Source organism: Myotis davidii, unplaced genomic scaffold (assembly GCF_000327345.1).
Source record: "Myotis davidii unplaced genomic scaffold, ASM32734v1 scaffold2347, whole genome shotgun sequence".
Classification (NCBI taxonomy): Eukaryota; Metazoa; Chordata; class Mammalia; order Chiroptera; family Vespertilionidae; genus Myotis; species Myotis davidii.
Genome location: NW_006298365.1, coordinates 39,084 through 52,534, shown reverse-complemented (window position 1 = coordinate 52,534; position 13,451 = coordinate 39,084). Strand labels below are relative to the sequence as shown.

Genomic DNA, 13,451 nt, shown 5'->3' with positions numbered 1-13,451 from the left:
AATATTTTAAATGGTATTAAATAAGATACCTAGGAATAAACTTAACCAAGGACTTAAAAGACCTGTACTCAGAAAATTACAGGACATTGTGAAAAGAGATAGAGGAAGACATAAACAAATGGAAGAATGTACCATGTTCATGGATTGGTAGAATTAACATCATTAAAATGTCCATACTACCTAAAGCAATCTATAGATTCAATGCAATATCTGTTAAAATGCCAATGGCATATTTCAAAAATCTAGAACAAAATCTCCAAAACTTCATCTGGAATAAGAAAAAGACTCAAAATAGCCACAACGATCCTGAGAAAGAAGAACAAAGTTGGAGGGATCACAATACCAGACATCAAACTATAATACCAAGCCATGGTTCTCAAAACTGCCTGGTACTGGCACAAGAACAGACATAAACCAATGGAACAGAATAGAGAACCTAGAAATTGATCCAAGCCATTATACTCAATATATACAACAAAGGAGGCAAGAGCACACAATGGAGTCAAAACAGCTTCCTTAATAAATGGTACTGGGAAATTTGGTCAGATGCGTGCAAAAAAAAATGAAACTAGATCACCAACTTACACCATACACAAAAACAAACTCAAAATGGCTAAAGGACTTGAATGTAAGATGGGAAACCATAAAAATCCTACAAGACTCTATAGGCAGTAAAACTGCAGACATATTTTGTAGCAATATCTTTACAGACACAGATCCTAGGGCAAGAGAGACTAAGGAGAAAATAAACAAATGGGCTTACATCAAAATAAATGCTTCTGCACAGCAAAAGAAACCATCAACAAAACAACAAGAAAGCCCACTGCATGGGAGAACATATTTGCCAATGTTATCTCCGATAAGGGTTTAATCTCCAGCATTTACAGGGAACTCATGCAACTCAACTAAAGGAAGATAAACAATCCAATCAAAAAATTGGCAAAGGACCTAAATAGAATCGCTTTGAAAGAGGACACTCAGAAAGCCAAGAGAGACATGAAAACATGCTCAAAGTCACTAATCTTCCAAAAGATGCAAATTAAAATTACAATGAGGAACCACTTCACACCTGTTAGAATGGCTATCATCAACAAATCAACAAATGACAAGTGCTGGAGAGGATGCAGAGAAAAAAGAACCCTCCTTCACTACTGGTGAGAATGAAGACTGGTGCACCCATTGTGGAAAACAGTATGGCGTTTCCTCAAAAATTTAAAAATGGAACTGCCATTTGACCCAGTAATACCACTTCTAGGAATATATCCCAAGAAAACAGAAGCACCAATCAGAAAGGATATATGCACCACTATGTTCATAGCAGCACAATTTACAATAGCCAAAAGTTGGAAACAGTCTTAATGCCCATCAACAGATTAGTGGATTAGAAAACTATGGTACATCTACATAATGGAATACTACACTGCTCTAAAAAAGGAGGAATTCTTACCATTTGCAGCAGCATGGGTGGAACTGGAGAGCATTATGCTAAGTGAAATAAGCCAGGAAGTGAAAGTAAAACACCACATGATCTCACTCATTTATGGATAATAAAGAACATTAAAACCTGATGAACAAAAATATAGATACAGAGGCAGAGACGCATCGAACAGACTGTCAAATTACAGTGGGAAGGCTGGGGAGTATTGGGGTGGTAGGAGGTAAGAGATCCACCGAAGGACTTGTATGCATGCATATAAGCATAACCAATGGACACAAGATACTGGGGAGGGGCGGGGTGAGGGCTTGTGCTGGTGGGTAGCAGAGGCCAGGGGAAGGTCAATGGGGGGAAAAAGGAGACATATGTACTGCTATCTGTAATATTTTAAACAATAAAATAAAAATAAAATAAAATACTAAGGTAGGAAATTAAATGAAAAATGAAGTATCTGAAAATGTGTACATATATATTGACTAGAAGACAGTGACAAGAATTTTCATAGCAACATTATTTGTAATCACTAAAACCTACTTATGTGTTCATTCTATTATTGATAGAAAAGAGAAATGTCCTATGGCACCATCACATTTTTATTGTAATAATTTTCATAAGAAATATTTAATTGCCAACCTTTCAAGCACAAAATAATTAGAAATCATTTCAATTGGGATTCATATGGAATAATAATAACAGCCATTTAAAAAGTCTTAAAACTGTCATGATACTTAAAAACTGCAATACAATTACACAACATAGTTTGAGCACACATCTGTTGTCTGCAGTGGAGGAAGGGACAGGTCAGCACATAATATAGGTGTGTCTTTTCACAGTAATTCATACAGAGATCTTGGCTATACTCTGGACAACAGTACTTCAATTAGAGAGCAGCCTTTAGCGTCAGACTTGAGTTGAGCCACCAACTGCCAGAACCTATCTGAAATATCAGGGAAAGTGATATGGAAAGCCCTGGTTAGAGACATTGCCAGCAAACAATGGGGAAGATGTCTACAGAACAACAGGACCCAGAGATGGCACTCAGAGCCACAGGAAAAGAGGCTGAGAGCTGCTAAATTGGTATAATGGCTGCACCAAGGTGAATGCATAAAGGTAACAAATCATGATATCTCATTATAGTGTCAGCCCTCAATCAGCATGACTGACTGACACAAGCTAAAAATGAAACCAATTTTAAAAATCACCATTGCCTTGGTCTCTGACACTTCAGAGTGGTAGCTGCTTATGGAAGAGACAGCCATGGCCTTTGACAGTCTCAATTACTTCAAATAATAAACTGTAACTTAACAAGTAGATAAAATAGTTTGGAGAGATTCCCAAATCTCCCAGGACTAAACTTGAAATACAATTAAAATACAGAAAAATGACCCTGAAAAAATCAACAGAAGACTAGCTGGAAAGAATGCTGATTACAAAGGACAGAAAGGAGAGATTGCATAGACTGGTAGGGAGTATGGAGACACAAATGGGCTGGCTGGGCTACCACAGACAGCAGCTGAAGTTCCAAAGGGTATCTCAGCTGTGGAGGATTCCCACTGAGAACTCTGTGGTATAAACCCTAAGCTGAGATCCCCAGCCAACAGCACCAGAACTGAGAAAAGTGCCCACATAACACCTGGCTGTGAAAAGCAGCAGGGTTGCTTTCTGTCACCAAGAGACACCTGGAAAGGCACCCTATCAACCAAAGGACTTGTATGCATGCATATGGGCATAACCAATGGACATAAGACACTAGGGAATAGGGGAGGCTAGGGGACTGTCTAGGGCGGGGGGAAAAAATGGACACATATGTAATACCCTTTGTAATAAAAAATAAAATTAAAAAAAAAAGAGCCAGTGAACAAAATTTCATGTGCAGCCTTGGACTCTGGCAGGGTGGACTGGAGCTGTGTGAGTAGAGTCCAGGGTTGGGGGCTATGGGGTTGGAGCTCAGAGGACAACCATCCCATTTTCCTGTCCTGAAACATTCCTTCACACTACTGAGGACATCTTTCTCTGGTCCATCTTTGCTATCCAGGTGGTTTTTGCATGGGGGAAAGGCAGTTGCCCCACCCTATTGGAAGAACTCTCACCACACCTTGTGGTGAATAGCCTGAGGCTAATCAAGTGTAAGTGTCAACTGAACTAAAGGCAGTGGTGGATCTCTGGAGGATATGAGTCTTTGCCTGATCTACTTCTAAGTCCAGAGCTAGGGAAATCAGACCTTGGTGCATAAATTATTCCTTTCCAAAGGAACCCAGACCCAGTAGAGGGAGCCAAAAACTGTGGCTGGTGATAGCTCCAAAGATGGTACTCAGGGCCAGTTACAAACAACAGCATCTAACATTGTCTTAGAGATTGGGAGTCATACCAGATGCACGTAATACATAGACACAAACTAAAACAGGCAGCCAAAATGGGAAGACAAAAAAAAAAAAAGCCCCAAATGAAAAAACACAAGAGAATTCTCCAGGAGAAGAGGTAAATGAAATGGAGCTAAGAAATGATCATATATAGAGTTCAAAATAATGATGGCAAAGATGCTCAACAGAAAATATATAGCAACTATGAAAAAAGTCTAGTCAGGAATAATGACATAGCACTAATAAAGAACACATTGGAAGTAATACACAACAGATTAGGGGAAGCCTAGGAACAGATCAGTGAATTAGAAGACAGGGTAGAAAAAAAAATCACTCCACTAGAGAACTAAAAAGAAGAAAAAAATTTAAAAAACAAGAACACAGCTTAAGGGAGCTCTGGGGCAACATAAAACATAACAATATTCATGTCATAGGAGTGCCAGAAGATGAAAAATGTGAGCAAGGAATAGAGAACCTGCTTGAACAAATGATGGCAGAAAACTTCCCTAACCTGGTGAAGGAAAAAGTCACACAAGTAAGTTCAGAAGGCACAGAGAGTACCAAACAAGAAGGAACCAAACAGACCCATGCGCAGATCACATTTTAAATAAAATGCCAAAAACTTAAGACAAAAACAGAATCTTAAAGGTAGCAAGAGAAAAGCAAACTGTTACCTAAAAGGAGCTCCCATAAGGCTGACATCTGATTTTTCATCAGAAACTCTGAAGGCCAGAAGGGAATGGCATGAAGTATTCAAGGTAATGAAAAGCAAGGATCTGTAACCAAGCCTACTCTATCCAGTAAGGCTTTCATTCAAAATGAAATGTGAAATAAAAAGCTTCCCAGACAAAAAAGGCTAAAGGAGTTTATCACCAGCAAACTAGCACTGCAAAAAAAAAAAAAAGTGCTAAAGCAACTGCTGAAATGAGAAGAAGAAATAGAGAAAAACATAGGCATAAAGAAGTAAAGTGGCAATAAATACGTGCCTACCAATAATAATCTTAAATGTAAGTAGATTAAATGTTCTAATCACAAGATATAGGGTAGTTGAATAGATAAAAAACATGACCCAATTATATGCTATGTACAGGAAACCCACCTCAGAACAAAAGACTCAGACAGGATGAGAGTGAAGGGATGGAAAAATTATTCCCTGCAAATAATTATTTTTTAAAAGCTTGAGTAGCATTGCTCATATCTGACAAAATAGACTTCAAAATGAAGAATATCACAAGACAATAAAGGTCACTATATAATACTAAAGGGATCGATCCAGCAAGAGGATATAACCCTGGTTAACATATATTCAGCCAATATAGGAGCACCTAAATATATTTAAAAACGTCTAGAAAACTTTAAGGGAGAGATCCTCAGAAATACAATCATAGTAGGGGGCTTTAACATCCTGCAGTCTTCACTGGATAGATCTTCCAGACAAAAAATTAAAAAAAGGAAACATTGACTCTAAAAGGCACATTGGATCAGATGGATTTAATTCAAATTTATGAGACATTTCACCCATAAGATACAGGAGAGCGGACCCAAAGGTTTTTGATTGTGTGATTATGTATGGGTTTGTTTTTGGTGTGTTTGTATGTGAGTGGATTTTTTTTTTATTGTTTGTTTTTCTCCATTTTTCTTTCATCTTTTCTTTCTGGCCTATTTCTAATTTTCTCTTCCCTTTGATTCTATTCTACTTGGTCTGTTCTCATTGATATTATTATTTTTTCTTATTTTATTTTGTTTTTCTATTTTTTCATTTTATTTTCCTATCTATATCTTAATATACCCACTATTACTATGTTTTAATTTATTATTATTTTATTTGTTTTCTGTTTCCTTTTCTTTTCTCATACTATACTAGTTCTTTTAGCTTCCTCCTTGCTTCCATATACCCATTTTATCATCTTACTCTTTCTACCTTTTTCTTACATCCCCTCTAAGTCTTTGCTCATGTGTCTTTTAGTATTCTTTTTATTTTTTTATTTGCTTTTCTTTCTCTTCTTTGTCCTTCTTAACCATTTCTGTTGTTGTTGTATTGAGTAGCTTCATTTTTGTGTTGTTTTTTGTTTTATCTTGCTGTGTCTTATTCTGTTCTGTCAGCACCACTATAACAGTTGGCACAACAACATTGGGTTTGAACCTCACTGGCAGTAAGTCAGAGGGGAGATCCCTCCCAACCATGGGACATCAATAGCCAGGTCCCAATTAAAACAGGAGAGTCCAAATAATGCACACAAGGGCCATTCCTAGAGCATCCAGCTTAGGTGAATAAAGAGACTGCACCACTTAACCCCTCAAGACACTTTCCACATAAGGCTATCCCACAAAGACTGGAAGGTATAGCAATTCTATCTAATACAAAGAAGCAAATACAAAAGAAAGTTAAAATATGTAGAGAAAGAAACAATTCCCAAATGAATGAAAAGAAGGAATCTCTGGAAAAAGAACTAAATGGAGGCAAGCAACTGATCAGAAAAAGAGTTAAAGTAATGGTTATAAACAGGCTTAAAGAGCTTAATGAAAAATATAAAGAACTCAGTAGGAACTATAGCAGCATGAAAAAAATATATATAAACCATTAACCATAACAAGATGGAAATGAAGAATAACATATCTGACATCAAGAACACACTGGACAGAATTAAAAGTAGATTGCATGACGCAGAGGATTGAATCTGCAGTGTGGAAGACAAGGTGGAAATAAATATCCATTTAGAGCAGCAAAAAGAAAAAAGAATTAAAAAGCAGAAAGATAGTTTAAGGGAGCTCTGGGACAACATGAAAAGTAACAATATTCACATCATACAAGTGCCAGAAGATGAAAAAAGTAAGAAACAGCAAACCTGTTTAAAGAAATAGTGACAGAAAATTTCCCCAACAAGGTGAATAAAAATGCCACACAAGTTAAGGCACCACAGAGAGTCCCGATCAAGATGAACCCAATGAGAGCCACACCTAGACACATAATAATTTAAATAGCAAATGTTAAAGACAAAGAATCTTAAAAGAAACGCCCAGAGGAAGTAGAAGGAAGGAAATAATAAAGATCAGAGAGGAAATAAATGACAAAATTGGGCGGGGGGGGTGGTGGACCAGGACAAAACAGCAATGATTCCAAGAGCTGGTTAGTTGAAAAGATAGATGAGGTTGATGAATCCCTAGCCAGTCTTATCAAGAAAAAACAAACAAACTAAAAGGCCTGCATAACCTGCTCGGAAAGTCCATGGCAAGGCCGCCTGCCAGTGTTAGAAGACACAGGATGAGAGCAGTGTGGAGGGTGCTGAGTTCCATTTGGACCCAGGGCCTGGAACTTGGGCTGCTGAGTGGAGGATGTTCTGGCTTCCATCTGATCCCGATGACCTCCCTTTCCCTCCCCACAGTCTCGTTCTCCAAGCTAGCCATGGATATGCCATCCATAAACCAGTTTGGCACAGTCAAGAAGCTGACCCACTCCCTTCCACACTCATCAAAAATTACCAGAATGTCCCTAGAACTGAGCAAGTTAATGATGTCATGAAAAGACTATTTCTGCACCAATCGATATGATCATGTGAATTTTATCTTTCAATTTGTTTATGTGATGTATCATGTTTGTTGATTTGCAGATATTGTACCAGCCATGCATCTCCAGAATAAATCCCATTTGGTCAAGGTGTATGATCTTTTCAATGTATTGCTAGATGCAATTTGCTAATATTTTGTTGAGAATTTTAACATCTGTGTGCATCAGGAATATTGCCCTGTAATTCTGTTTCTTTGTAGTGTCTTTATCTGGTTTGGGGATTAGGGTAATACTGGCTCCATAGAAAGAATTTTGAAGTATTCCACCTGCTCGTATATTTTGGAATAGTCTGAAAAGGATCAGTGTTAGTTCTTCTTTAAATGTTTGGCAAAATTCCCCTGTGAAGCCATCTGGGCTAAGGCTTTGGTTTGTGGAAGTGTTTTTTGGGTTTTTTTGGTTTTTTATTGCTGCTTCAATTTCATCAGTTGTTACTGGCCTGTTAAAATGCAAACAGCATATTTCACAGACCTAAAACAAACTCTCCAAAAATGGATATGTAAAAGAAAAGATCCTGAATAGCCTCAGCAATCATGTGAAATAAGAACAAAGTTGGGAGAGATTATAATACCAGATATCAGGCTATATTACAAAGCCACTGTTCTCAAAACTGCCTGGCACAAGAACAGACATAATAGACCAATGGAATAGAACAGAGAATCCAGAAATTGACCCAAGCTATTATGTTCCATTAATATTTGAAAAAGAAGGCAAGCGCATATAATGAAGACAGTCACTTCAATAAATGGTGTTGGAAAAATTGGATGGACACATGCAAAAAAAAAAAAAAAAGGAAAGAAAGTAGACCATCAAATTACACCAGACACAAAAATAAACTCAAAATAGATAAAAGACTTAAACGTAAAATGGGAAAACATAAAAATCTTAGAAGAATCCATAGGCAGCAAAATCTCAGACATATGCCAGGGCAATTGCTTCACTGATACTGCTCCTAGAGCAATGGAAACTAAAGTGAAAATAAACACATGGGACTACATCAAAATAAAAAGCTGCCACACAAAAAAGAAACCATCAACAAACAAGAAAGCCCACTGCAGGGAAGAACATATTTACCAATGTTATCACTGATAAGGGTTTAATCTCCAAAATTTATAGGGAACTCATACAACTTAACAAAAGGAAGATAAACAACCCAATCAAAAAATGGGCAACGGGTCTAAATAGATACTTTTTGAAAGTAGACATATAGAAGGCCATGAGGTTTAAGAAAAAATGCTTCAAGTCACTAATCATCTGAGAGATGCAAATCAAAACGTCAATGAGATAGCATCTCAAATCTCTCAGAATGGCTATCATCAACAAATCAACAAACGACAAGTGTTGGCGAGGATGTGGATGAAAAAGGAACCCTCGTATACTGCTGGTGGGAATGCAGACTGGTGCAGCTACTGTGGAAAACAGTATGAAGTTTCCTCAAAAAACTAAAAATGGAACTCCCATTTGACCCAGTAATCCCACTTCTAGAAATATATACCAAGAAACCAGAAACTCCAACCAGAAAGAATATATGCACACCTATATTCATAGCAGCACAATTTACAATAGCTAAGATTTGGAAACAGCCTAAGTACCCATCAGCAGATAAGCGAATAAAAAACTGCGGTACATCTACACAATGGAATACTATGCTGCGGTAAATAAGAAATAACTCTTACCATTTGCAGCAGCATGGATGTACCTGGAGAGCATTATGCTAAGTGAAATAAGCCAGTCCGAGAAAGATAAGTATCACATGATCTCACTCATTTGTGGATATAATGAGCAACATAAACTGATGAACAAAAATTGATCCAGAGACATAGAAGCATTGAACACACCAATAAACCACAGGGGGAAGGCAGGAGAGGGGTGGGAGGGGGATAAGAGATCAACCAAATGACTTGTATGCATGCATACAAGTATAACCAATGGACACAGACCCTAGTGGGGTGCAGGCCTGTGCTGGGGGTGGGAATGGGCAGGGAGAGGTCAATGGGGTGAAAAGGAGACATATGTAATATTTTCAACAACAAATAATTTTTTAAAAACAAAAGACTCTTGTCTTTTGAAATGGGGAACCCTAAGAAGAACTAAAAATCAAGAAAGAACAATTGATGAGCAAGGTTATGGTAAACCTTGCGGACTCCAGCTCCCTGGAGGCTTGAATTGTTATCTTGACTGTCAAGATCTGAAATTATGCAGAACACATGCAGAAACATCGAAAGGACAAAGCTCTCAAGCGCTATCTGCTGATGAGCATTCACCAGAGGAAAAAGATGCTCAAAAAGCTCCATAAGACCAACTACAATATCTTTGAGAAGACATGCAAGGACCGGGGATGAGTACACCTTTTTCCCTCTTTACTATGGAAGCCCACCACCACTGGGTCACCTACAAGGCTCTGTGCATTTGGGATTACCAGAAGGTTCAAAAGCTGAAGAAGCAAAAAAGGGCCATATAAGCAGCATGAGCAGCAGCTGGGAAACAAGCAAGATGAATACAGAAAGCTCTTCCAAAGATGAACTAGAGGCAATCAAGGAAACACAATGAATTTGGGTAAAGTTTAAAAACAAAATAAGAAACATAGAAAAAGGACCTTTCATTTCATCAGATATGAAAGAGGTGAAATAACAACTGACATCACAGAAATACAAAGGATTGTAAGCAATACTATGAACAACTAACTATAAGCAAAAAACTAGACAACCTGATAGAAATGGACAAATTCCTAGAAACATACAATCATTCAAACTCAATGAGGAACAATCAAAAACACTGAGTAGGTTAATAACAACTGATGAAATTGAAGCAGTAATCTAAAAAAGTCCCAACAAACAGTAGTCCTGGTCTGGATACTTTTACAAGAGAGTTTCACCAAACATTCAAAGAACTAAAACCTATCCTCAAAATATTCTGAAAGGTTTAAGAGAAAGGAATCCTTCCAAGCTCTTTCTATGAAGCCAGCATTACCCTAATCCAAAATGCAGATAAAGACAATACAAAGGAAAAAAATTATGGGCCCATATCCAAAATGAACATAGATGCTGAAGTACTCATCAAAATATTAGCAAATAACATCCAGCAATATTATAAAAAGATCATACACCATGACAAAATAAGATTTTTGGGGGGAAAGCAAGGCTGGTATAATATTAGCAAATCAGAAATGTGATACATCACATAATCAGATCAAAAGTTAAAAAATCACATGATATCAATAGATGCAGGAAAAAACATTCAACAAAATCTGGCAACTCTTTTTTGATAAAAACTCTCAGAAACAGAGGAATGGGGGGGGGAATAAAGGCTATATATGAAAAACTACAGCCAACATCATACTCAATAGCCAAAGCTAAAACCATTTCCCTTAAGAACAGGAACAAGACAAGCATGTCTGCTTTCACCACTCTTATTCAACCTAGTACTGGAAGTCCTAGCCATAGCAATCGAACAAAAAGAAGAGATAAAAGGCATCCACATTGGAAAGAAGGAAGTAAAACTGTCATTATTCGTAGATGACATGATCTTGTATATAGAAAACCCTAAAGATCCCACCAGGAACTACTAGACTTAATAAATGAATTTAGCAAGGTCACTGGATGCAAAATCAACATCTAGAAATAGATGGAATTTTTATACACCAATAATGAATTCTCAGAAAGAGAAACTAAAAATACAATCCATTTACCACTACAACAACAAAAAAATAAAATACCTAGGAATAAACTTAACCAAGGAGATAAAAGACCTCTATTGGGAAAACTATAGAACATTGCAAAAATAAATAGAGGAAGATACAAAAAAATAGAAATGTATACCATGTTCCTGGATTGGAAGTTTTAATGTCATTAAAGTGTCTATTTGATCCAGAGCAATCTATAGATTCAATACCATCCCTATTAAAATACCAACAGCATATTTCACAGAGCAAGAACAAATATTCCCAAAATTTGTATGGAACCATAAAAGACCTCAAATAGCTGCAGAAAACCTGAGAAAGAAGAACAAAGTTGGAGGAATCACAATACTGGATATCAAACTATACTGCAAAGACATTATAACAAAAACAGCCCAGTAAGAAAACAGGCATATAGAATAATGAAACAGAACAGAGACCCCAAAAATTGAGCCAAGATATTACTCTCAATTAATATTTGACAAAGGATCAAGAACATACAATGGAGTAAAGACAGCCTCTTCAACAAATGGTGTTTGAAAAATTGGACAGACACATGCAAAAAGATGAAATTAAACCACCAAATTACACCATACATAAGAATAAATTCAAAATAGAGAAAAGTCTTCAGTGTAACACATGAAAACATAAAAATCTTAGAATAAAACAGAGGCAGTAAATCTCAGACATCTCACAGAGCAGAATTATTACAGATAGATATCCTAGGACAAAGGAAATAAAGGGGGAAATAAATAAATGGGACTACATCAAAATAAAAAGCTTCTGCACAACAAAAGAAACCACCATCAAAATGAAAAGGGAACCCAGTGTATGGGAGAACATATTTGCCAATGATACATTTGATATGGAGTTAATATGCAAAATATACTCAAGAAAAGGAAGAAAAACAATCCAATTTAAAACTTGGCAGAAGACCCAAATAGACATTTCTCCAAAGAGGAAATACAAATGGCTAAGAGACATATGAAAAACTGCCCAAAGTCACTAATCATCAGAAAAAGGCAAATTAAAACCCAAATGAGGTTTCACCTCACACCTATCAAAATGACTATCATCAACAAATCAACAAACAGCAAGTGCTGCCAAGGATATGGAGAAAAGGAAACACTACTTCTCTGCTTGTGGGAATGCAGATTGTTTCAGCCATTATGGAAAACAGTATGGAGTTTCCTCAAAATATAAAAAACTGGAAATTCCATGTGATGCAGCAAACCAACTTCTGGGAATATATCCTAAAAACCCCAAAACACCAGTTAGTAAGAATATATTCAAAGCAGAATTATTTATAATAGCTAAGATTTAGAAAGAGCCCAAGTGTCCATCAGTAGATGAATGGATAAAAAAGCTGTGGGACAGTTACACAATGGAATACTATGCAGCTGTAAAAAAAGAGGAATCTCTTACCCTTTGGGACACCATGGCTGGACCAGAAGACTATTATGCTAAGTGAAATAAGCCAATCTGAGTAAAACAAATATCAAATGATCTCACTTATTTGTGGAATTTAATGAACAAGATGAATAGACCAACAAATTAGGACCTGAAGCATGGAGGTATGGGACAGACCGACATAACTTATATGAGAATGGGGGATGAGAAGATATTAACAAAAGAACTTATATGCATAGCCCAATGACACAGTTCATAGGAAGTTGAAGGCCTGGGGGCAGGGGAGGGAGGAAAAGTAGCTGGGAGGAGGAGGGCAAAGGGGAGTAAAATGGGAGATATCTGTAAAACTATCAACAATAAAAAGTAAATACATACACACATACATACATACATAAAAATTTCCTGAAAACAAATGAAAATGAACACACAACAACCAAAAACATCTGGGACACAGCAAAAGCAGTTCTGAGAGGGAAGTTCATAGATTACCGGACTACCTCAAAAAAAAAATACAAAAATTAATAATGAACTATTTAACCCTACAACTTAAATAATTAGAAAGAGAACAACAAGTATAACGCCGAGTAACTAGAACAGCCGTGGGCAAACTACGGCCCGCAGGCCGGATCCAGCCCATTCGGCTGTTCTATCCAGCCCGCAGAGCCGAAAGAGTGGAGGGGTCTCTTGCTCTCCCCTCCGCTCCTTCACCAGCAGCAGTGTTAACATGTATTAGTTCACACAAACACTCCATCCATGCTTTTGTTCTGGCCCTCCGGTCCAGTTTAAGAACCCATTGTGACCCTCGAGTCAAAAAGTTTGCCCACCCCTGAACTAGAAGGAAGGAAATAAAGATTAAAGATGAAATAAATGACATAGAGGTTAAAAAATATATAAAAATATTAATAAAACCAAGAGTTGGTTCTTAGAAAAGTTAAACAAGATTAATAAACAATTAGACAAACTCATCGAGAAACAAAGAGAAACGACACAAATAAACAAAATCAGATA

The 13,451-nt window shown here is 37.0% G+C and overlaps 1 pseudogene; it reads left to right on the top strand.

Annotated features, from left to right (window-relative positions):
- The first annotated feature begins 7,128 nt into the window (after positions 1-7,128).
- On the top strand, positions 7,129-9,854 carry LOC102770044 (annotated as a pseudogene).
- The last annotated feature ends 3,597 nt before the right edge of the window (positions 9,855-13,451 follow it).